The sequence below is a fragment of the Vicia villosa genome, unplaced genomic scaffold (genome assembly GCF_029867415.1).
Source record: "Vicia villosa cultivar HV-30 ecotype Madison, WI unplaced genomic scaffold, Vvil1.0 ctg.000758F_1_1, whole genome shotgun sequence".
NCBI lineage: Eukaryota > Viridiplantae > Streptophyta > Magnoliopsida > Fabales > Fabaceae > Vicia > Vicia villosa.
In genome coordinates this window covers 683,163-687,632 of record NW_026705339.1, presented here as the reverse complement: position 1 = coordinate 687,632, position 4,470 = coordinate 683,163, and the positions used below count along the sequence as shown (strand labels likewise).

Here is a 4,470-nt window from a genome sequence, read left to right as displayed (position 1 = left end):
CGTTTAACATACACTTTTGGTTCAAGATATAGCCACGGTTTGGTTATGACTACAGATTTAAAACCGTGGTTATATATTATGCATTCTAAACCATTTATCTTGCCACGGTTTAATATAAATTTAATGTAAATAAATTTAGTGGCTTATATTAATCCAACACACCAATCACTTGCGCCAATTTTAAAGAATTTAAAATTTGATTACTATAATTTTATGCATACAAATTATTTTACTGTCTACACAAAGACCGCTCCAGGCTAGAAAACATATGATGTTGCAGGTTAAATTAAAGTAATTGGTAAATGTCTTTCAATTTGAATATAATAACATAGCAATCAGTGGAATCAAGTTAACAAAAAAGTACCAATTTAGTGAGTAAACAAATATTCTTCACATTGAGTGTCATGTAGTCCATGCATTTACAATTTTCAGAGCAGAGGATATTGGCTTGGTAACACTCACAATACTTCTTAAAACAACCTGATTTCTTGCAGTGACATCCTTTATTGTGCTTTCCAGTAAATTTAGTTTCAGACACTTCCTCCTGTAACTTTTGTTTCAGACAGTTGCAACCATCATAATAAATCCCAGATACAAAGCACCCACAATACTTTATAGTTTCAAAATTAGCTATTAGTTAAGGAAAGCACAAATAAGCATGCAAGATGTTTAGATATACCATGGTCGTGTGGTAAAATCTGTCTTTTTTTACAAAAAGTGCAAGCATTACTGTTTTCACTATCTACCCACACACAAGTTAGATCATTATAACCAACCTCAAGAATAATGCTGAGATCGCATACAGATACAACAAACATGGTTAAAGTATTAGTGAAATGAATCATTTACAATTGGAAGGAAATTCAGACTTTCATCCCTAATGATCTTTAACACTAGCACTTATGCAACCATCCTTACCTTTAAAAAATCTCCAAGAATCATGGTTTTCACATATCAAACCAAATTATAGACAAGAACCCTTGTCTTCAATTAAAAGCTAACTTCCAGTAAAAGCCTTATGTTTCTTATACAATCTCAACTTATAAAAAAACTCCAAACATACATCACTTTTACATACACTTTAGCATCTCAAAGTTGATTATCATTAAATGCAACACATTCAAAAGAAAAAACAAAAAGTAATTTTATTAACCTCTTCACCAGAAGTTTTTGCAAGGGGTGCTGTAAATGACGGACCGGCAGTGAAATCCAAGTGCCTCGCAAATCTCCAAGCGGCTAAGTCCAGCGTCATTTCACTCTTCTCCATTGACGTTTCTTCTTAAAACCTGTTAAAAAAACACTCAACGCTAAATTGATATCGATCTCATTAAGCTTTGATTTGAAATCACAATGTGTGAATGTTAAAAACTCACCGTTTAAATTTGAGTTTCCGAATATATGCACCAACACAAAGTTATCCCAAGTCAGACCCAATAGTGAGTGAGCCTAAAACAAGAAAGAACCCAAACATGGATATTCAATCTAAGACGAATAAATCTTACAGCTCTAAGGAGCATAACTTAACTACTGCAGTAGAGAAAGAAGAGAAAATAGTTGCACCTACAACAATAATGATTCAACACACAACGAATTTAGCGCATAAGAACCCTTAAAACCATTGGTTATATAATTTCTATTCGAACCATTACATAAGAACTCTTTGTAAATGATCAAAAATAAATTATTAACCTCTCTTTGTGGGGTTTCTCAACTAAAGGACACATTAACTCCTGTCAATCCAATTGAAACTAGAGCACCAACAAGTCCAACTCCAGCTCACAAAAGCCAACCCCTTTGAAGATTAAAAGGTTCCTTCAAATTTGCAACAAAGTTTTTACCATCAAATTGAAATAAGTATCAGCACATAACAAATTCTAATTCTTCTAGGTATAAGCCAGTTGTAAACCAAACATTAAACTAACAAGCTGCAAAAAGAAATTAATTAAATTGTTAATACTTCCTTAGTTGTTAACTTCACATATTCCTAACAAGTCATTTCACGGTTGTGAAATTCTACTTCCTTAGGTGTAAGCCAGTTGTAAACCAAACACTAGACTAAATGAAGAGTACTCATAAAAGTGCAAGTTATTTCACGGTTTTCTAACCAACTTCAAGAATTACAATAGTCGTGTCGAATGAATTGGCATACATACCCCTGATCTAAAAAGAGTAACTCTGCCTTTTCATCTAAACTTAGTTCATCAGGTCAAATCTCTAGATATGGTAGAGCTGTTGCTTCAACCAAAACTAGGTTAAGGGTGAAGGGCACTTGCACCATCCCATTTTCCAAGTGTCAATGCACTTGGAACTGTCAGCAAACTAACATTATGTTCTGCACAAAGGGCTTTCACCAATTTGACATAATCGGGTTGGTCACAATCTTCGACTAGAGTATAGAGTTGTGCGGCATGCTTCTCAATCACTTTAGCATCCTCATGAAGACCTCCTGCAAGACCTCCTGCCTAAAACAAAATGTATGAGAAAGATTAAGATAATGAAAATAATGGATAGAAGCATAACTGAAAAGGAATAGAAAGATAAACAAAAGCGTCAGCGAAAAGGAATGAGAGGTGTGAAATATACTAGGTAAATGCGATTTGCAGGAAGGCAAGGAGAGAGAGGTAGCACTGCACAAGGCTTCAATTGGGAAATTTAAGAGAGGTACTAACCCAGCTTTGGTTTTGTAATGATACCATTGTGTTGAAACCCAAAATATCAGCTCCTCTCCATCTTGACGAACCGTAATCAATGACATCAATTCGCAGCGTCGTTCTTCATTTCTGCCCTACTCTCGCCTTGCTTTCATGAACTAAAATGACTTACATAGTACTCAATTGTACATTGATAATCCTATAAGTTTGAAAAACGAGTAAAAATCTAATACTTCAGAACTAATCATATACTATTCTACATTGCGAATCTATAACACAAAAAAACAGTACTTAAAGAATAAAATTAACTTCACCTTTGCTACTAACTTCACATATGTTACTCCTAATAGTAAAAAGTCTCTCTTTGAGACCGACTAATCCAGAAGAACAATGCAGGGGGCCCAATTTAAGCTAGTCCTTTACCTTGTATGAACCGACCCAACACTAAAATAACGGTTAATCAAACTCATAAGCATAACCACACTTGCAAAATTAAAGGGAAAAAAAGAGACTAAAGTAAAGTATTCCAAAAGATTGAATTTGACAGTACCTTGGAAGGTCACAATATTGAGGTTGCCATCTCCACTTAGTAAAATTTCTATCCAATCTTCCATTCCCCTCACAATCAAAACCTTCATCAACAAAAGGATAAGAAGCTCCACCATAAAGAGGATACCTTTCATCAAAAACCCAATACCCTTTACTCAAATCACACCCTTTCACCATCTTCTTCTTCTTCTTCTTCTTCTTCTTCTTCACTTCACCTTTCTCAAAAACCGAAACTTTACTTCTACCCACTAAACCCACCACTCCAACCATCGTTCCATTACCACTCATTTCACCAAAACCAAAACTCGAACCAACAATATCGTCTTCTATAGCTTTAGATTTGGATTTGTTGATGCTTCTAGAAAGACGGTTATCGATTAGAGTAGAGATATTTGCACGAGTGAAGATGTTTTTAGTGAAACAGTGGACTGTTAACGGTAGAAGATTTGCTACAAGAGTGTTTTGTGGTGAAGGTGTTGTTGTGGTGGATTTAGTGAGGAAGAGAGTGAAAAACCCAAAATCCAAAATCTTCAACTAAGCTGCGACCCAGAGATGAGAAGAGATGAAGATCCATGGTGTGCTTGTGAGTGAGGACCTTTAATTTTAGGGTTTGATTCGGTGATGAGGAGGTGAAGTTGAATTTAGGGTTTGGAACAAGAAATATGAATTGTCAAATGAGGGGTTCTTGACTGAGAACTATCTCTTAGGGTTTAGAAGAACAATATTAGGTTAGAAGTATAACACTTGTATTTACGTTTTCAATTTTTTTTTAATCTAAAAAAAATTAGAAAAGAAAATATTTAACAAGAGGGAAACTAAAAAAAATAGAGGGAAGTTTTGGCGGTATATTTTTTGGGTTTGGGCCACAGTTTGAGATGAAAATTATAATGCCGCGGTTTTTCTATTGCGGCTTAAACTATCTGCAGTTTGTTATCTGTGACAAATGAAGAAAAGGTCACAGTTTCACACTCCGTATTCAATATTTCAAAACATATGACCACGGTTTTAAAACTCTGGCTAAAACCTATATGTGGCCACAGTTTTTGAGTTGTGGAAAAATTTAGCGTGGCCGTAGGCCATATTTCTAGTAGTGTATACACGAGACAATACTGAAGAATCCCTTAGCAACCACTGCCACCTTTGAGAAAAGAAAGTAGAAAGCCTATAAAGCAATCAATGTATTGGATCTCAATGAACGGGGGATGACGTCATGCAAGACGACAAGCTTAGCACATCGACTAAGATCAAATGAAGACCTTAAAGATGATTC

The 4,470-nt window shown here is 35.1% G+C and overlaps 1 long non-coding RNA gene across 6 annotated transcripts; it reads right to left on the bottom strand.

The window, feature by feature from the left end:
* Window positions 1–318: 318 nt before the first annotated feature.
* Window positions 319–3,900, bottom strand: LOC131631023 (uncharacterized). Of its 6 annotated transcripts, none has more exons than XR_009292582.1 (7): window positions 3,202–3,900; window positions 2,966–3,095; window positions 2,584–2,850; window positions 1,690–2,462; window positions 1,374–1,446; window positions 1,154–1,286; window positions 319–550 (listed from the first exon to the last, which is right to left on the bottom strand). It is a non-coding gene; the product is annotated as an uncharacterized LOC131631023 (long non-coding RNA). The 6 variants fall into 6 exon arrangements; XR_009292583.1 differs by having other exon boundaries at window positions 319–544; XR_009292584.1 differs by having other exon boundaries at window positions 319–1,286; window positions 1,690–1,812; window positions 2,154–2,462.
* Window positions 3,901–4,470: the final 570 nt, after the last annotated feature.